The sequence below is a fragment of the Sceloporus undulatus genome, chromosome 2, assembly GCF_019175285.1.
Source record: "Sceloporus undulatus isolate JIND9_A2432 ecotype Alabama chromosome 2, SceUnd_v1.1, whole genome shotgun sequence".
NCBI lineage: Eukaryota > Metazoa > Chordata > Lepidosauria > Squamata > Phrynosomatidae > Sceloporus > Sceloporus undulatus.
In genome coordinates this window covers 81,628,050-81,649,091 of record NC_056523.1, presented here as the reverse complement: position 1 = coordinate 81,649,091, position 21,042 = coordinate 81,628,050, and the positions used below count along the sequence as shown (strand labels likewise).

Below are 21,042 nucleotides of genomic sequence, written 5' to 3'. Positions count from 1 at the left end.
ATTCATTACCCAAAGCAAAACAAGAGATCTGCACACATCTTGTATATGCTCATTTATGTGTTGAAGTGCTAAATAAGAAATCACTGTTATAATCTAAATAAAAATATAGTACCACTCATCAGAGAGCTAGTGTGGTGTAGCGGTTTGAGCATTGGACTACAACTGTGGAGACCTTGGGCAAATCATATCCTTTCAGCCTCAGTTGAAGGCAAGGACAAACCCCTTCTGAATAAATCTTGCCAAGAAAACCCAGCGGTAGGGTCATCTTAGCTTTGCCATAAGAGGAAATTATTTGAAGGAACACAACAAGCACAACCACTCATCATAGGGGACTAGGGGACCTGTATTCCTGCTGTTAACAGCTCCAAAGATGCTGCTGTTCTCCTTTCTTATATGCTGCACTAAACACCTACCAGTATCTGAGCAGCTTCTTTTCTTCTACAGTCCAAAGTAAGTACATGCTTAAATCTGTCCCTCCTCCTGTCCTTTCTTCTCTCCTTACATACATCCTCTCTTTGTATGGGTCTCACAGAAAAAAAAATAAGGAAAAACTTCCATTGGTGCCATCCTTCCCCCTGCTTTTTTTTTTAAAAAATGTGATACTGGCAGAGGGGGGATTTAAAATATAGAAAGGCCTTTGTGGGGGGAAGTTATTTTGGAGCAAGAAGGAGGTTACAGCTCAGCTGCATGCTACATGTTTGACAGTGCTTGCTGTTTGGACCTCAGGGCTTTTTCTCTTTAGACTGGGTCTAGTCCTGGCCACCCTTTAAACAGAGGACAACTCTCTGGCAGCTGTTCAAGGAGAGAATACCTTCAAACAGAGGACCTCCTTCTGACCTCTCTAAAGCAGGCTAAGTCAATACCCTCATGCATGTCCCTTGAATTTGGTGAAGCCTCAGTCTGAGTAGAAAATTGAGGGAGGGGGAATGGGGGCCTCCTGTTGCTGTCTGAGCTGCCTTTCATTCCAGGCTGATTGAGACGTAAGGGTAGTGAGGCTTGTCAGTTCTGCTCTGCCCATCCGTCCGCACAGCAACTAGCAGCCGTCTGCCTAGCACAGATGGAATCGCTGCTGTCTAGTTTAGCATTGCCTAGCGGCCACACAGCACCAACCCAGGAACCCACCTTGGCAATGACACCCTCTTCCTCCCAGGCCTGGCAGCCTGTGCCTCCCTTCTTCCACAGATTCCATTGCTCTGGGGAGGATCTACAGCCCTTTCCCCAAAGAGAAGTTCCCCACCTCCTGAAGATCACAGCCTGGCGTGTGTCAGCCCAGCAAGCAGCTTGTTGGCCCTCCAGGGCCGGAGAGCTCTGCGCTGGCATGCCAGGGTGGGAGAGTGAGTGGCAGGTCCCATCCTGACTCATTAACTGTCTTAGCTTGTTAGGCCTCCTAGGGGTTTTCTCTTCCTTTTACATCACATTAACCATTCTCACAGTTGAAATGATGCAAAGTCCCCCTGCCCTCCCAGAGGAACTGAGGCTGACAGTTCGGCCCAGCTGCTGGTGGGGGCATCCATGGAATTCAGCAGGGACAGCAGGCCAAAGTGCTGGCTCTCATAAAACTGTCTCCCCCCCCCCCCCCATATCTCTCTCTCACACACTCCCACATTCTCTGTGCTGCACATATGTTGCCTTATAAACTAGGCTAATGCATGCATGACTGCTTGCTCTTTTAACACAGAAACATTGCTCTGACACATATAGCAGACCTACATACTTCCTTTCTGCTCCCCCCCTTTACCTCCCATTCAGTTCAATCCATTCTTGCTTATCTGTCTATATAGACACCTTATGGAAAGGCCAACCTCCCATCTTCATGGGAAGGCAGGAGACCTTCATGGGTATAAAAAGAATTAGTGGATGGGGTGTGAGAGCCAGCATGGTGTAGTGGCTTGATGATGATATCCTTCCTTTCTCCCGGTAAAGGGACTCAAGGCAGCTAACAAATTTTAATATAATACAAAGCATTAAAATACAAAGTTTTTAAAAAATTAAACAATTTTAAAAAGTTAAAAAGGACAGGTTGCTTACCTGTAACGGTATTTCTTCGAGTGGTCATCAGCAAATACATATAAATGGGTTGTACTGCACCTGCGGAGTGCTGCTCAGAAAACTTCTAGAATCACTAGGCAAAATTATCTTTGCAACTTTTGGGTGGTAGCTCCTCCCATCCTTTATAAGTCCCCTGCGTTCCTGCTCTTTCCCCAGTTCTAAAATTTATCCCACGTAAGCGACATGAGAATGAGCCAATGAAGAGCAGGACACTGAGGGGAGGACGGGCAGGATTTGTATGTATTCGCAGATGACCACTTGAAGAAATACCATTACAGGTAAGCAACCTGTCCTCCTTTTTCGTGGTCTCTGTGAATCATACAAATGAGTTAGACTGACAAGCTTAGGTCAGTGGCGGAGTGAGTGTCATGACACCAAAGTAGGGTTAAAATAAAGCTGTGTTTATTAAACACAATAAAAACTTTGAACCAAAACTGTGTCTGTTGAATTCAGTACAGTACTTCAAAATAGTACTTTGACCTGTTCAAGTCACAAGGCACATAAACACCACATTAGGTCATGAAGGACCTATGTAAACCATGTCAATGCTGTAAACCATGCCAATTCTGGCAATAAAGACATTCATTTCAACAACATGTAAACAAATGGAAATGCAGTGCAAGTCAATGTAAACCTGAAACCAACACTGCCCTCCCAAAAGCTGTGTCCCATTTGGCCCTGGTGCCCAGCCTATAGTGTTTGGTGAAAGTCAAGGGCTGGGACCAAACAGCAGCTTTGCAGACATCCTCCCAATCAGAAAAGCAGAGGATGTTGCTACCACCCTAGTTGCATGGGACCAAACCCTGGCCAGGAGAGGTCTGCCCGACAGTTCATAGCAGAGGTGGATGGTACCAGCCACGCGTTTGGAAAGCCTCTGTGCAGTCACAGGCAGTCCCTATTTTGGTGCCGAGTAGCATTGGAAAGTCTCTCGGAACGGCTCGAACCCGCAGTTCTGTCCAAATAGAAGGCTAAAGTCCTCCTAACATCCAAGGTGTGCAAGCGGCATTCGGTGTCGGTGGTCGGGTTCGAGGCCAGGCTCAGTAAAACAATGTCCTGACACATGTGAAAGGAAGACACCACCTTAGGCAGAAAGGTAATGTCAGTACGGAGGGCAACCGTATAGAACCTAAGGAAAGGCTGATCCCTCCGCAAGGCACAGAGTTTGCCTGCATGGTGGGCAGAGGTAATGGCCACAAGAAAGACTGTCTTCCAAGTCAACAGCCACAAGTCAGCTGTGGCCATGGGTTCAAAAGGCTTGGATTGCAGAGTAGACAGCACAGCATCCAAACTCCAAGCAGGTGTTGGTACAGAGACTGGAGGATGGAGGTTGTTGCCACCCTTCAGGAAACTCTTCACCAGAGGGTCCCTGAAAAAGGAAGGTTTGCCATCAAACTGGAAATGGGAACAGATGGCAGAAAGGTAACACTTAATGGAAGTGAGGCACAGCTCCGAATCCAAAAGTGTCATCAAGAACTCCAAGTGTCGACACTCGGATGGAGAGAGGTCTCTCGCAGAGAGGAAATCAACAAACTTCTTCTATTTGGAAGTGTAAGACTTCCTGGTTGCCGGCTTCTGGGCAGCCAAAATCACCGTCCGTCTCGAAGTGAGTCTAGGGACGGAGCCTCCACGCCACCATCGACAGATTCTCGATGTCTGGATGATGGACCCGGCCGTCCTGGAGAGTGAGAAGATCTGGACAGAACTCAAGATGGAGAAAGAGCTTCTGTGAGAGATGGAGCAGGGATGGAAACCACGGTCCGGCCACCAAGGGGTGATCAGGATGGCATCCGAGCGGTCCCTTACCATCTTGGAGATCACTCTGGTGATCAGCGGAAATGGAGGGAAGGCGTATAGCATCTCTCCTGACCAAGCGAAGGCGAACACGTCTCCGAGAGAGTCCTCATTGCGCGCTCAGGAACAGAACTGGGGACAGTGGCTGTTGAGAGCGGTCGCGGAGAGGTAGATCTGGGGGGTTCCCCATCAACTGAAGAGGTTGTCGACCGTCTTGGGATGGAGCCCCCACTCGTGGCAGACAGTGGATGACTTGCTGAGCTGGTCGGCCAAGTCGTTCTCCTCTCCTGACAAGTGGATTGCTTGGAGCAGAATCCCTCTCGGGATGCATCAGTCCCAGATGCGGAGCGTGATGTTGAGCAGGGTCTGTGACTTGGTGCCCCCTTGTTTGTTGAGGTAGTACATGACTGTGGTGTTTTCCATCAGTAGAAGTACTACCTTGCTGGAGAGGTTCATCCCGAAGACTCTCAAGGCCTTTTCCACAGCAAGCATCTCGCTGGCATTGATGTGAAGAGCCTGTTCATCCAGAGACCACTTGTCCTTGATGAAGAGGTTTGACATATGGGCACCCCAACCTTCCATGGAAGCATCTGTTGTCAGGGTGACCTGGGGAGTCACGAAAGTCGTGGAGGCCATGTGTCCCAGGGCTATTTGGACATCGTTGGCCCTCACCCGCCTGTGTGCGAGGCAAGTCGTGACTGCAGCACAAAGGGCCTGGAAGCGGTCCTGAGGGAGATAGGTGACACAGTCTTCAGAATCAAGGACAGTGTCGATAAACCTGATCTGCTTGACTGAAGTGAGATGTAACTTTTCCAAGTTCACCACAAGTCCGAGGGATGAGAGGAGGGACAGAGCGAAATTGACATCTCTCTGTAATTCGTCCTCGGAGGGGGCCGGGAGGAGCAAGTCGTCCAGGTATGGGAAGACTCTGGAGCCTCGTTGGTGAAGGTAGGCCACCACTGGAGCCATGCACTTGGTGAAGACTCTCAGAGCTGTGGAGAGGCCGAAGGGAAGGACACTGTATTGGTACATGTCGGGACCGATGGCAAAGGACAGGAACCTCCGGTGACTCTCTCGAATCCCCATGTGGAAGTACGCATCCTTCAGGTTGATCGTCATGAACCACAGGTCCTGGTGCAACAGGGGTAAAATAGAGGCAAGGGTTACCATATGGAATCGACGGTAGACCAAATAGGAGTTGAGGAGTCTCAAGTCTAAGATTAGTCTAATGCCACCATCGGTCTTGGGGACCATAAAATATATGGAGAAAAAACACCTGGGAGCTTGAGAGGAGTCAACAGGCGAAACTGCGCCCTTTGATAAAAAAGAGCGTACTTCATCGAGAAGGGTGTCTGGGTGGTGGTGGTGGTGGAAACAACAGCTCCTTGGTGGGAGCTCTTCGAACTCGCGGGCATAATCCCTACAGACGATGTCAAGGACCCAAGAGTCGAAATTCACAGTGGCCCAGGGGTTAGGAAAAGGCCTCAAAATGTCAAGAAAGGAGGAGCTGGAAGAGACGACGGAGCACGCAACAACCCTTCAGGATCTCTTCTTGCCCTGGTCGGTATCCTGTTTGCGGTAATTTTTGTGGTACAGAGCAGGAGGCTGGCTACAGCCAGATGAAGAAGACGATGGGGATGGGTAGCACTGCCTCCGGTGCTCCTGTTGCTGGTATGGGCGGTCTTGTTGGAAGGGCCGCTGGCCCTGACCATGCCATTGTCGCTGGCCTCCAAAGTGTTTCCGAGAAGAGGACTGAGAAGGCATGGACATACCATGTTTCTTGGCCACCGCTTTCATACGGTACTTGAAGTTCGCCACGGCCATGGACTTGGCAAAACAATCTGTGGAGTGTCAGGCTGAGGTGATCAACCAGCTCCCAATCAAGTGGGCCTCATCCCTGATTTCAGTCAGGACGCCTTGACATTCATCAGGGATGTCCGGGATGATGGGAAAGATCCTCTCCATTAAGCATTGTATGTACGCACCCATACAAGCATTGTAGTTGGCAACCTTGAGGCCAAGGACTGAGGATACATATACCTTCTTGGCCAGGCCATCAATCTTTTTTGCTTCTCGATTGGCAGGAGATGTAGAGGACTGCTGAGACCCCTCGGCAATAGCCGAATTCTGTTTTGGATGCACAAACAGCCAGGCAGATTGGGAAGGAGAGATACTGTACAGAGACTCAATCTTCCTGGTAGTAGGCACCACAGAGGCCGGTGCATCCCACGAGCGCTTAACTATCTTCTCCAGCGAAGGCAGCAAAGGGATGGATGCTGGTGTGAGGACTTTGCCGTGGACCTGTCTCTCAATGGGGTCGGCAGCATCATCCTTGGTGTGGGTGATTTGGAGCTCCAAAGCATTTCCCATCTTGATGATGTGCTCCGCGAAGGTACAAACATCATCAGTTGGAGAGGAGGCACCGGGTTGGAACAGCTCCTGAGGAGAATATTGGGCGGCCTGATCTGAGGAGCCCGAGTCAGCGTGCACTGCATGAGGAAAGTGATGTTGGGATCCATCATGGCCCGAGTCGGAGACATCAGTGGCCACTACAGCACGCGAAGAAGAAGACAGCGTCTGGGTAGCAGCAGTCATTGAAGGATGGGACCTTGGTACCGAGGCCGAAGTGAGCACCGAAACTGTTGGTGGAGGAGTGGTTTTCAGCATTGATGGAGCAGTGGGTTTTGGCATTGGTGGAACAGTGGCTTCCTGACCAAAGCGACAACGGACAGTCTCACGACTAACGGAGATGTAGTATCTGTCGTTTTCACTATTGTTTTCACTATCGTAAAAATAGTCAGAGTCATCATGCTGTGAGAAATGAGGAGGCTCATGAATCTGTGCCCGGTAAACATGGACTCGAGGAACCGGTGTCGGTCTTCAGAAGAGCCCCTATGGCTTGGAGACCTCACAGGCAGAATGGTAGGCTCAACCTCTTCTTCCAAAATTTGGTGAAAGGCCAACGTGGCCGGTGGAGACAAAACCGAAGCCAAAGCCAGAGTGTGTCGTGTCTGAGCTTCGGATGTGACTGGCATCAACGAATCCTGTCCGGGTACCGAAGAGGCCTGGTCCTTGGAGGCCAACCGGGTGCCCTCAGGGGTCTTGGTATGGGCCTTCTTTGAATGGGAAGAGCCATGTTGAGAGCCTTCTCCCGAATCCAATGGTCTCTTCTTAGAGGATTTGGAGCTCGTATAGGGAGCTTGGATCCTTCTCATGGGTCTAAACCTTTTTGGAGCCCGAGTCCTTATATTTAGTCTTGTCCTTTTTGGACTTTGACTCGGACTTCGAGTGAGGCGCTCCTTTGGACCCAGGGTCCCAGTCCAGGACAGTGGCACTTGGCTCAGTGGAGGAACTCTGGGCCACAGAAGCAACCGCCGTAGAAACCGACTCCGATGCAGCAGGTGCAGAAGCGGAGCAGGAGGCTGATGGAGTCAAGAGAGCCTGTTGATACAAGGTGGCCTTCAGGCAGGAATCTCGGTTTTTCCTGGCCTGTGGGGTCAGTGACTTGCAAAGGGTACAAGACTTGGGAATGTGCCCTTTGCTGAGAAAGAGGAGGCAAGAGGAGTGGGGATCGTGCCCAGGGATTTTACCTCCACAGACGTCACATTTCCTGAATGGAGCCGGAGACATTGTAGCCGAATCGGAATCCAAAGAAGAGTCGAAAACACGCCAAGTGGTCAACAATACACCGGGGTGTGTGTGTCAGATCAAGAATGGTCAAAATCAGTCTGAAGGTCAAAACATCCAGTGAAACAAGCAGATTTAGCAGAAGCGAAGTTCCTAAAGCAGCTAACATGGTGGAAAGAAGAAACTGGGGAAAGAGCGGGAACGCAGGGGACTTATAAGGGATGGGCGGAGCTACTGCCAAAAAGTTGCAAAGTTAACTTTGCCCAGTGATTCTATATGTTTTCTGAGCAGCACTGCGCAGGCGCAGTACAACCCATTTGTATGATTCACAGAGACCACAGAGAAGAACGTTACATATTAAAATTTTTAAAAAACTCTTATAAATTCTTACAACCCTATAAGCACCCATGTCAGTGTGAGAAAGCCTGGCAGCATAAAATGTTTTTCATCTATTGCCGAAAGGAAACAGGACTGGAACTTTGAGTGTGTGGACTACAACTCCACAGATCAGGGATCGATTCCCTGCTCAACTGTGAAAACACCTGAGTCTCCTTGGGTGGAGTCTCACAGCCTTAGCCCCAGAAAACCCCATGATAGGTTCACCTTAGGGTGGCCATAAGGTTGAAATAGCTTGAAGGTACACATAACAAAATGGGTAAGAAAGGGCCATGATCTATTTCCCCATGAAAGTGATATATTATTACTCTAAAAAATACTACAAGATGAGAGAGAAAGAGGGTCTTCTAACACCAGTTCTCTAAAACATTCTTTACACAAAACCTTTCTAACAGGAACACAGATATTCCCTCCCCACTCTTCAGATCCTGCAACATCACTATTCCTGAATGCACATAGTTTTTGGCTAACTCACTGGTTCTAATATTAACAAATAGTTGGGTGGGCTTATTGGCTAGTGATATAACCAAAGGCACAAAGTGTTTGTTGCCGTGTGATATCTGAAGTGGACACAATCCACAATACAGTAGTTTATAAAATTTGTTAGTCTTTAAGGTGCTGCAAGGTTTCTGTTGTAAACATTGGGTAATATTATAATCAGTGGATGAGTAAACTGATGTCTGAGTGTGCCCCCGCCCTTGTCAACACCAAAAATTGAAACCAAAAATAATTTGGACATTTCAGAACATCCGCCCGCGCCCACCCCCACACCCCCCATGTTTAGCCAAACAGTGTACACGAGAGCTGTGTGCCTGGTATTATAGAAGAATCAATGCTTCCCAGCTGTTTAATTGTGTGGTTTTTAAAAAAAAAAATGGGTCATAGTAGAGGGGTCTCTGGGGACTGCTGCAGCCTGCGGGCCACATTTACCCACTCTGTTATAGAATATTAAGCATAACAATGCTCCTAAAACGCCATCTGCTTCTTCGTCTTGAATGTATCTACATTAAGACAGTTGACCCTGCTGATAATTGGGTCTCCCCTTTTAGCAAGGAAACCCAGACAACCCAGAACACCCCATTATTCCAGAGGAAGCTCTTTTTCCTGTTTCGCCAAACATCCCTCTCCAAGATGACTTTTCACTGCTCTGGGGTATAGGGGAGGGTGAGAAACAAAGGTGGTTGGAGCAAGGCGCCTGTTCAGAAGAAGGGGACTGAAGATTTGTTCTCCCTTCCACCCAAAAGGTGAGGCAAGAGTACAAACTCCTTGAGAGCCTCATCCTGAGTAGACCAAAGAAATGTGAGTCAATGTTTTTTTCTCCATTCATTCACAGATTCTATTCCCTAGAGACTGTACATGATGCAAAGGAGCAATGTCCCCTCCAGGAAGAGATGCCACTATTTGCACCTACACATAGGTAATGGCTGGCTCAGTTTGCACCTCTCTGTTCTCCTGCTTTCCTCTAGGACTGGGGATCTGAGGAGGTGGCTTGTATGTTCGGCTTGATTGCTGTGGCGTTCTGCTTGGTGCTTCTGCTTGGTGGTGACCCTTGTCTATTGCCGTAAGAAAAAGGCCTGGATTCTGATGGCTGGATTCTTCTATCCTCACAGCTGGCTTCCAGCCAGTCAGCATCAAGCCCACCAAGCAGGTGAACATCTAGACATGGGGCACCATGGGAGACACACAAATCCAGTGCAATCTGTGTTAGACTTCTGTATTTGTGAGAACAAGAAGTGTGATGGGAAACCACCCCTTGCTCACCCCTTGAGCAAGCATCTAGGTTAAAGGTCTGTGTGTACAGTTTCCAGATGTCAATGTGAGGAGGTACTTGTCTCTTTATATCCCCTGTGAAAGAGGAGGCAGCCATAATGTCTTGTACTCGGATGGAAAGTAGGATTTCACATTAAATTCCAGAGAAAAAGACTGCCAATTAAGGCCTGAATTCTGTCAGTAGTTCCAACTACAGTAGGAACTTTGGATCACTGGAATTACCTACTTTCACCCATGGATTCTGAGTCTACTCTATTTTAGACTACCATAGGATTCAGCCTAAAGCCCAATGACTACTGAGCCTTTTATCAGAGCCTTGAAAGAAGCCTTTACTCTTCCCTCTGCTTCTCCCTGTTATCACAAGCAGAGTTTTTAATTTGCTCGACAACACATGAAAGAGGAAAGCAGGTGAAGGAACCAGGGAGCAGGATGTGCTGGAGTGACAGAGCTTGTAAAATAGTAGGCATCTCTGACTTATGGTGAATCCAGTCCATGGATAGGAAGGGAGCAGCTGCAATTAGATGAACATTGGGGGGGGGGGTACAGTGAGGGCGGCATAACCCCTCCAGTTGTAACCCTCCTGCTCCACCCATCACACGCCCTGCATGCTGCAGTTAGGTTTGGAAAGCCTTCAAGCCACTCTATGAGAGGGGGAGACTTTTGTTTGCATAATTACAGCATGAGGCAGAAGGGGATTTTCAGGGAGGGGATAAATTCACTCACTCTCTCCCCCCCTTTTTTTGTTTCTCTCTCCACGTGTGTGTTTGTCACGTGTGTGCCTCCATACTAAAAAGAAGTAGGTGGCCCCATCCATATTAGTTTGATTATATTAGCTTTATAGGGAGAGGACATACTTTCCAGCAGGATGTTATCTACAGTGGTTGGGTAAAGGTTCTCTTGACCAAAAAATTCTGCACCCTGTCCTAATCTTATGGGGCCTGTTACCTTCATTCAATGGGAAACAAGGGCTCCCCATCGAGGCAATGCCACCCAGGCTGCAGAGTTTGATGATGGTGATGATGATCATGGTGATGATGTTAGAGTGTTAGGCCCTACTGATGGAACACAGCTTATTGGATTTCTTCTTGGCAGCTTAAAACTTCATGGGAATTTGGGGTGGATGGTCTGAACAGAGTCCTATTTATTTAGTGGAACTCTGCTTCCTCTGTCTACGATGACAAATCTGCTTACAGATCTACAGAAAAAAGACAGAGAGAGGGGGGAAAACCAGTGGAAAACAGAACTATAAAGCAGAAATTTCAAGTGTAAGATCACTTTCTCAAAGGTATGCCCGGATGAAAAGGTTTCATTTTGAACTCTGAAATGCTTCATGAGGTTGGCTGCTTAAGCAGAGATTCTGTACAGAGGGTGCATGAGGGAAAGCTGAGCTACAGACTCAACAATCACCCAAAATCTATTATAATTTAGCCAGACACTCAAATGTCAAGATTCTCCCTTCACCACATCTTGACACGATTAAACATACCGTCACCAAAGAGGAATGCTGCATCAGAGGTTAGAAGCAAGCCCTTCGTATTTTCTGAGGGACCTGCTGAAACTCCTATTCTGGCTGCAAGCCCCTAATTGCTTTCAGGTACTCTTCCACTGGAACCTCTTCAAACCGTGAAGGCAGCCCTCATTGACTTCTAGGAAAGGTTTCCTATTGCCCTCATCACCAGCACACTTCAGTTCTTTAAATCTTTCTGGACTAATCTCTGGAAGTGGATCTCATTAAGCAAGAACAATAATATCCCTGGAAGAAATGCTGAAAGGGAAGATGCAAGACCCTACTCACTCTCTGTCACAGTGCCCCAATGTAAACTCTGTCACAATGACCTCCACTGCATAGGGAAGGAACGTATGAAAGTAAAGCAAGTGTTCCAGTTGTTTCTACATGGATGATGCCATTTGCCTGAAGATATCAAAGCCACTTGTGTAATAAAGGGTCCAGGGCCACCCATTGACAGTCGTTTGGAACTAATTCAGGGATACATAGCTCATCCTGTGGTATCAACTTCAGTGACCTGGTGGCCAATTCCACTCTGCCCCTCATGCCCCGCAGCATTCCAAATAGCTGCATTTGTGTCACAGTCCTTCACAGATGCTGACCAGAAGTGACACTTCATCGCTTGTGGTCACAATTTTGAGAAAGACTGCAGTGATAACAATGGAGGGTTGGGGCATTTTCATTCATTATTCATGGCATTTGCAGCCTTTCTGTATGGTTTTAAAAAAAATATGTCAAAATTCCATCATATTTTTAAAGATAATTTGGGCAAGGGGCAAGGATTTGGGAGATGGCAGGGGCTTTAGGTGCTGTAATATGGGGTCAGGGGCTTCATGCAGGCAACTTTTCCCCAACCTGGTCTAGTTAGGGTGGACAATCTGAAGATCCAGGGGACAATTTGCCCTGTTCCAGATTTTGATTGGCTGCACCCTCCCCATCCCAGTGGAAGATGTCTCCAAAATTAAAATCATGTCATCAGAAGCTTGGGGAGGAACATCACTTTTCCTTTAGTATTTCATCACCTCCTTCCCAGGCTTCTGTTAGGTCAGTAAAAAAGCCATTTTTAGAATAGGAAGGATATAACGGTCACTTTCAGTTTCTTTTGTTTTTTAAATTCTCTCTTTTTTGTCCAATATTCTTGGAAAATTAAATAAATTTAAGGGTAAATTGTTGTCCCAGAGGCTTCTGAGGGTGCAATTCTAGAAGAATTGTTTGCGACATTTTGGGCTTTTTTCCAGATTCTGGAGTTTGGAGTAGGCATTGAGGGCCCAGACATGCATATGGTCCATGAGCCCCATTTTGTCCACCCTTTGGTGCAGATTCTCTTTAACTACTTTCATACTTCTTAACTGCCCCAGTTGTATCGTGGAATCCAGGTGTTTGAATTTGGGGAGACACTAGAGCTCTCTTGCTGAGACCTAAAACTATTTCCAAACTGCAAAACCCAGGATTCTGTTGATGGATCCACAACAATTCAGTGGTGTCAGAGTTTCTGATTGTGGTAGGGTGAAAGACACTTGGACTACAGATTGAGGAAGTGTCTTTGACACTCCACAGCCACTTAAATGCATCTTTATCTCATAATGTGACCTGTAAAATCACTTTATCTTACAATGTGGGATCCTGTAGCCTTTAACTCAACAGCTCACAACTGACAATTATATGAAACATTAAATGACACCTGTGTTATGTGAGGCCAACTTGTTCTATCTCTATCTCTGGGTTGTGCAGATGGGTTGTATAAGCTCTGTTAGACTCTGGCTCTGAAACAGAGATGTTCTCCATCTTTTAAAACCTGTCTCTGAGAATAATATGCATACCTTGTAATAAAAGAAAAAAGTGATGGTTTTAACAGAGATCTTTTGTTGCTTGGTCACTGCAGCAGTCTGTTACCCCTGCTGGTTAACGTATTTTATGCAACTTGTCTGATGAGATAATGTTTGTGATTAGGCTGCTACCTACCTGTGATGACTCAAAATATCACATTGCATTAGAAAGAGTCAGCTCTGTATGCAAGCTAAGAAGGACTCTTTTTTTCTGTTATGCTGGAGAAGAGTCCTCTGCACCTCAAAACAATTTTACGGCTGACTCATCCCATTTTTGATATTGTTTCTTCCCCTCCTTGACCCACGATAACTCCCACTTGCTTCACTATCCAGCTGATCTGAGCACCACCACCATGACCTATCAAGCTCGCTATGCCACGTCAAGATGGACCACAGTTTCCAGATTGGTAATGGGCACCTGCTGAGCCCTTTGGGGAGGGACGCACACACCCTCCACCACAGCCCCCCAGTGCTGACCCGTGGACTTCGTTTCACATTCCTACCCAGAGTTTCTTCCGCTCTTTGCCAAGGGGTGGTGCCACATGGCTTATGGAACCTTCAACTTCCTAGGTGGACGTTTAATGATACCCATACAGTGAGGGCAACACATAGCTGGGATTTGGAAGGTGGACAAAAAGTAAGCTTTGTGATGCTCTCGCTCCCTTTTGAACCAACACTCCACATGCTTTCAAGGGACAATCATTTGCCTCCCTCTCAGACCTCAGTCAGAGCCATCTCCTAGAAGGGACAAATAGTGTACTGTATAGACGCATGTAAAGTTCTAGAAATTTGTGTCAAAACTTTGACTTCCAAAAGTTTGGGCCCCTAGCCACGGTAATGTAAATAGTGTATTTTAACTCTTTTCCTTCTCTCTGAGTAAGTGGCAAAATAGAGAGCTGAGTTCATCCTGGGACAGACAAAGAGGCACATCCCCTCTACTCTTTCCACCATGATCGGCTTCTGTCTGGCCTTTTGAATGCTTGAGTGGGAAAATGGCAGTGGTGGGGCTCTCGTTGGTGCCTTTCCCCTCAAAGAGTGGCCAAGAGTAATTGGGTTTAGAAGATCTCAATGAGATATTTCTGAATGAATACAGTATGTTCGGCCTTTACATCCTTTGGTTGCATCCCTTAAGTTTTTACGCCTCAACGTATCCACAAGTCAATCATAATTGATAATTTTGGGCCCCCAAAACTTGCCGTGACTTGGACTGAGGTAGACTTATGTTGCGTATTACGGGTATATTCTTTTTCCCCTGCTTATTTCACCGTAGCATCTCGTGCTTATACATCCTTTAATATCTACATGCCCCTAAAAAACAGAGAACATGTTCCTTTCAGTCCTGACCGATGAAAGCTTCTCATGCAGACGTCCCCCGTGAACACCAATGTTCTTCTCTCTCCTTTTTTATGTGTCAGCTTGCTTAGCCACCTGATGCCATCCCACGGGAGATTATGATCTCCTGACACTGCACAAGCAAGAGGTGTCAGGTAACACTACCAGCTCCTGCAACACACACCACACAACACACACACACACACACTATCCCATGGGCTCTTTCACTTAGGCTCGTTCACACCCGCAGCCAGACAATCCTCAGCTCTACCAGTAGCTAGAAGAGCTCATTGTGGTCCTACATGTATTTTTGCCCTCCTACAAGTGGGATTCACTGTCACTTGTAGACTCGTGTACCCTGTAAACTCATCTCTACCCTACCACGGGTTAGCCTGCCAAGCGCCCAGACATCATCTGCTTGAGGCCAAAGATAAGACTAGCTCCACCCCAATAACCACTACATAACCGTAGCAGACTGTATTGATTCTTCTTCACTCTGCACAGGACAAGCTGTTTACACATCAGGGGGCCAAGCTAGTTTAGGGGTAAGAGGGCACACGCACTGGCTCCACAATTTCCAGCGGCTCCCCCCACAAAGGAAGTTTTCCTAGTGTATAGCCTCATTTTTTCCTAATTGTAAGGCCAAGCCGCATTGTAGCTTCCATCACATGTTGGGGCTGGCAAAAATTGCCATTTTTCTCATGAGATACAGACAGGTGGATGTCCCGCCCATGATGAGGATGATTTAACGTGGGCTCTGTACCCTAGGTCACCACCTGCTTCTGACATATTAGGTATGGAAAAGTAAACACGCTTGTCTTGGGTCACCACTGATGTCCTCTTCCGGAAGTGTTTACCCGTGAGATCCACAGTACAAGACTCTCCCCAAGGAGTTTCAGACTCTTATCATGCACACTTTGCCTGAAGTAAACATAACTAATGTGATTAAACAATGGGGCTCAGGTTACCAGTTGTAAAGATGAGGCAGCTATAGCATTTAGATCTAGCCTAGCGGAGCACGAAATGTAAAAATAGCCTGTTCATATGAATTTATACGTCAGTGCAATGAAATGTAATGTGGTTCACATTCCAGGCTATCTAATCATGAAAACACCAAGGTCTGTTGTTTCTATTTCAAACAAAGGCCGTTACAGACTTGCCAAAAAAAGCTGCGTCCGGTCTCTTTGGGGGTATGCTGTTTAAATGATGCATGCTCCTAATAATCCGGAAGCGGCCACCAAAGCTGCACTCCAGTGCTTTAGGAATGGAGTGTGGCCTTTGGCGGACCTTCAGACCTTAGGACCCATGCATCATTTAAATAGCATACCTCCAAAGAGACCCAAGCAGCTGTATTTTGGCAGTCTGTAACAGGCCAAAGGTATTATTTTTTGAAGAGTCTCAGACTATTTCAAATGGCAAAAACAACAACAGCAAAATATTAACATCCAGAAGTTATATAGAATTAAACAAGTTAAAACAAATTATTTTTAAAGGTTGTTTCTTGTGAATCTTACGCAATGGTAGCCTAAGTTGGCACTGTTTAGAAAGCGACTGTCTCCCTTTGCTGTAATGTTTTTGGTCCTTTACTACCTGCTGCCTGCTGCATTCTACTTCGCATGGCGTATGACTACAGCAAATGGAGAAAGTATGCTACGTCATGCACATTTAGTGTCAGGAATCCCTTTGGTGCTGGCTGAGAACGGAATAGGTTAGGAGTCTAAGTGGACACGGGCCCTGGAGCAACTGTGGATTAACAGTTGTATTAGTTAGCCGGGGACTCCAGCCTAAGTTTTTCCTGGCCATATACTGCCGGGGAACAGCGCAATGGCAATTCGCTGAGTTTGCTAAGAAATGTTCCTACTCCTACTGCACGTGTTAAGATTCCACTTCCTGTCTCTTCCACACCATTGTCCCCTAAAGAGCACCTCCATTTATTTTCTGTCTGGTGGGTTTTCACAATTGTTTTCTTTAATTCTTCCTGCAGAATTCCCCAATATTGTATGGAAACTACACGAGGGCGTTTGTCAATTATTTTTTTGTCAATTCGTACTTGTGCCGTATTTTCCTGATCTCTGGGATCTAAGAAGTCTTCAATTGCTTGGTAAGTAATATTGCTGACCCTTAATCATCTTAGTTCCCCATGCTTGCTTGTATGCTGGCCTCCTTGGATGCTGATTGCATTCCTCTCTATGTCGTAAGGGAATGACGGGGTTTAGACTGGTTAAGAGGTTGGAGTGGGACTCAGAAGATCCATTGCACGGTATCCACAGAGCCACTTCACGGAATGATGCTTGGTTAGTCACTCTCGGCCTGACCTCATCACAGTTGATGGTGCAGGGTCAAGTTGGGGAGGAGAACCATGTATCTTTCCTCTGTACATGAAGGAAAGGTGGTATACCATGTAACTAATAAATAACCAGAGCAAGCAGCTGATCACAGAGAGCTAGATCTGTCTAACAGCTGGCTTGTATGCCCCTTCTGTGTACCAGTTAACAATGCTTTCTCATCTTGAGGCTGCCCCTTTGCTGGCTGTCAGACCTCTGAGCCCACTTGGTCAGCTGTGGCCCTCCAGGTTCCTGCTCACCAGACCTGTCATCCTAGCCATGGATCATTGTGTGGAGCCCAACCCTGATACATGGAGTCCCGCGCAAGAAGCAATCAATGCGAGGCGCGTGGAGTAATACATCGCTTTGGGATGTGCTGAATCATTAAAGGGCTTTGGCAAGGTGGGATGTTACCCTGCAACTAAAACAAATCATCTGCCAAGATCATTCCAATTCTACAACCTGTAACAATTCGGCAAGCTAAGCAATGTTCCATATTTTGCTCATTTTGCACAATAAATCATACTCTCTTGTTTCTGGTGGGGCAAGAATTCTTAATAGGATCGTGTATGGAAGCCGTTCTCCTAAATGTCCCCTCAGCCGGAAGTGCAGAGAGTAGGTGCAGTGAGAGGACCTTTCTTGATAATGAACCATTGGTTATGAAGTTTCTCTCCCAGAAGTTTGCTTGGTGCTTCCATTAGGTCAGGGGTAGGAACCTTTTGAGCCGGGGGCCGGTTGCTGTCCCTCAGACAATGGGGGGCCGAAGCGGGGGGGAGGTTCCACCCTCCGGGGGTGGGCCACTGCGTGGGGCGAGCTTCCACCCTCTGGGGGTGGGGCTTTTCTCAGCTCCCTTTCCTGCACCTCCAGCTGTCTGAGAGACAGCTAGACAGGGGGGGGGGATTGGGAGAGGGGGTGACAGGCACGCGCCTGCTGCCTTCCGTGGCCCCAGGGCCTCTCAGAGAACCAGTAAGGGCCCATGAGGGCAGGAAAAACAGGCGTGGGCCCCTGCTCCTGTCCTCGGGCTTTGCCAGCCTGATGTCCTCCGAAGGACACATCCGAGGCTGCTAAAGCCCCCACAGGAGGGGAGGCGTGTGCCTGCCCTCTCCTCCTTGGCCCCTTCCTTGGCCGACGGGCTCCAAGGGCCCTTTTGGCGAAGGGGACGGCCGAAACCACGCTATTGTTAAAGCAACCTTTTGTAGCATTGAAAGCACTGAAAATACACAGAAATGACACTTTGGAAAAAAGTCACACGCTCAGCTATCCGAAAAACTGCATTCTCCGAAACTGACTATCATCATCATCATCACTACCACTCTCATTGTAAAAGCAGACCTTTAGCAGTGAAAGCACATGAAAATACACAAAATGACTTTGGGAAAGTCACACTGTCGCTCACTTTCAGAAGACTACATGCCTTCATCTCCTCCTCCTCTCCTGCTCCTCCTTCTTCCCTCTCTTCTTCCTCCTCCTCCTCCCTCCTCCCTCCCTCCTCCTCTCCTGCTCTTCTCTCCTCCCTCCTCCTCCTTCTCCTCTTCCCCTGCGGACCCCGCCTCCTTCTCCTCCCCAGGCCCCCGCCCTCAGCGCTTCCCCCGCCTCTAGGAGGGCAGGAGCCATCCCAGGGGCAGGGAAAGAAGCGCGCCGCGGCCCCAGCGTCCCCCCGCCTCTCTGGGAGGCGGAGGCCGTCCCAGGGGGCGGGGAAAGGGAGCACTGGTGGCCCCAGCGCTTCCCCCCCCGCCTCTCTGGGAGGCAGAGGCCAATCCCAGGGGCGGGGGAAGGAGCGCGCGCCGGCGGGCCCCGAGCCTTCCCCCGCTCTCTGGGAGGGAAGAGACCGTCCCAGGGGCGGGGAAGTAGGCGCCAAGCGGCCCCACGCTTCCCCCTGCCTCTTCTGGGAGGGCAGAGGTTGTCCAGGTGGGCAGGGAAGGACGCGCGCACCGGCGCCAGTGCTTCCCCCGCCTCTCTGGACGGCAGCGGCGTCCCAGGGGCAGGGGAAAGGGACACCGGCAGCGGCAATCGGCGCAGGGCTGGCCTGGGCCGTAGTTCCACACCTGCATAGGTGCTAAGAGAAGACCTTTTCATTAGGTTAATTAAAACCTAATTTTGTTACATTTTATTCAATATGTCGGTGGGTTTTTCTTTTCTTCATGAAACGCTTACTTCTCAGGCTTTTGGTTGCTCGCTTTCGCCGCCTTAATGCTGTACTGTATTTGTTGCATTATGTTTCAATTTTTATATTTATAGGTTTTGCAAGGTCATAATTTAGGATAAATAATAATAAAAAAATAGTTGAAACATCCAGAAAATACCCAGTTATGTGGGAATTCAGGGAGTCCATTAGAAATTAAAGAAGGTGGAAAGCAGCATGAGTCCCTTAGTCATTTCTGATTTATGCAAACCTAAAGCAAACCTATCACAGGGGTTTCTTGGGCAAAGGTAGTTTCTTCTCTTCTTGTGGTCTCTGCGAAGCACACAAATGGTTTATTTGCTGCGCGCCTGCCGAGCATTTCAGAGCCTACTGGAACCGCTAGGGAAAACTTTTTGTGTATCTCCACCCATCCTCTATATAGGCGGAATGTCTCCACCCTTTTCTCAGTTCCGTTTTGTCCACCGTGTGAGCCTGAGTGAACCTCCGCTTAAATTGCTCCTTCCTAACTTTCGCTTACTGCGTTGGCTCTGACTTTGTTGTGACTTCTACTATTCTTTGGATTGTGATTTGGATTTGGTTTTGGACTCAGATTGATGGTAACACTCGGACTCCTTGACAATTCTTTCTCTTTGTCCCTCGGCTTTGGTCTAAAGAATCTCTCACACTCTTTAAAAAGTGCACTGATGTGGAACAAACATGCCCGGCACTCGGCGGACACTCTTGTGCCTCCTCTGCCTGGTTGAGGCCAGGTCCCTGCTTCCTGCCTCCACTGCATGCCTTCACCCACAGGCCAGGAAGAATCGGAGATGCCGCCTAGATCCATGCTCTAACGCGCAATCTGAAGCCTTCCTCCACCTAGAGCCCATGCAGGCTGCCGCCGCAAGGAAAAACCTTCATATTGGCCGCGGGGTCCGCGCCAAGGCTACTGCTGCCAAGGGCACTATCCCTTTGTCTCCTCGAGGGTCCCCTGCTAAGGCACGTGCGCTGCCAAGGCAAACCCTCTCGGAGGTCTTGGGTCACCAACCCCAGACAGCGGAGGTCCACGGACCAGGATGTGGCTGGCCACCCATCCATCAAGAGAGCAAGTCCTCTGATTTCTCCAAACTAGAGAAAAACAACGAACAATCTCGGAGAAGTCCAAGGACCTCCGTCCCATCACTCTGCAAGAAGAGCCCCGGCTCTGTCCAGACTCTGATTCGGACCGCCAGTCCCGTATCAATGTGCCAGCCCAAGCCCACCGACAACCGAACTGGCTTGTACCATGCGCTCGAGCCAGCTCCTCAACCTCAGTTGTCTCCTCATCCCGAGTCTCAGCCCGACCGGACACAGCCACCCTTCTGATTCCTTCCCTGAACCCACTCTCCGGAGGGTGAGGAAGAAGCCTCTCCTTTCACCCAGTGTGTGATACCAGAGCAAACTTCCCCCCAGACTTCATAGTCGTTTGTTCGAGGACGAACACGAACAGGAATATGCTGAACTGAACCCCTAGACAGAATGTGATTTTGATCAGCAACAGTCTCTTATTTTTTTTGCCTCTTGATTCCTTCAGAAGTCCATGTTGGCTGATTGTTCCAACCTTTCAACCTGTTGAACCCTCTTGTGCCTCCACCAAGGTCTCTGCTGCATCCATCCCACTCGGTCTCGCCCGGCTTCCTGTGGAACCAGTCCGACCCATACAGTCAACCTCGGCTGTCTCCTGCAAGTAAATGCCTTTGTTGCTGGTACTGATAGCCTCTCAGGCCCTTTTGCTCCACACCAGGACAGGTCAGCTTCCGCTGAATACGCAACCCACCCATCTTTTGACTATGCTCACCCAACACCAGCCACAGTCCCTCGCCTTCCTCGAGGCCCCATCCCCTTGGATGACATATTTTTCCTTCTCAGAACAGTTTTATCTTGGATGGCAGGGTTCTCAACGTTGAAGTCCTCCATGCGGACTCTCAAGCTGTCCAGCCCCATTGATGAGATAAGGTCCCAAACTCCGACCTCCATTGCATTCCTGCCATCCATGTCCAGGGTTGCAAGAGTTCTTGTGCCCACTTTGTCCAGGCCCACCTTCTACCAGGAAATTGGGACTCCCCGTATCACTCCCTCGGAAGAATCTGGCTTTTTGAGCATCCTCGCCTGAATTCGGCATTGTGGAAGTTTCCCAAGTCTGCTCGGCCCCGAAGACTCTCTGACCCCCATTACAAGGAGGGTAGAAAGCTTGATGACCATGGTACAGAAATCCTATGTCTGTGCAGTCCTGGACCCAAAATCCAGAATCCAACTCAAGCT

General features: G+C 48.4%; 1 protein-coding gene across 2 annotated transcripts in view; it reads left to right on the top strand.

Moving 5' to 3' along the window:
- Window positions 1-21,042, top strand: part of UNC5A (unc-5 netrin receptor A) — a 164,051-nt gene that overhangs the window by 118,031 nt on the left and 24,978 nt on the right. The gene's annotated exons all lie outside the window — the stretch shown is intronic.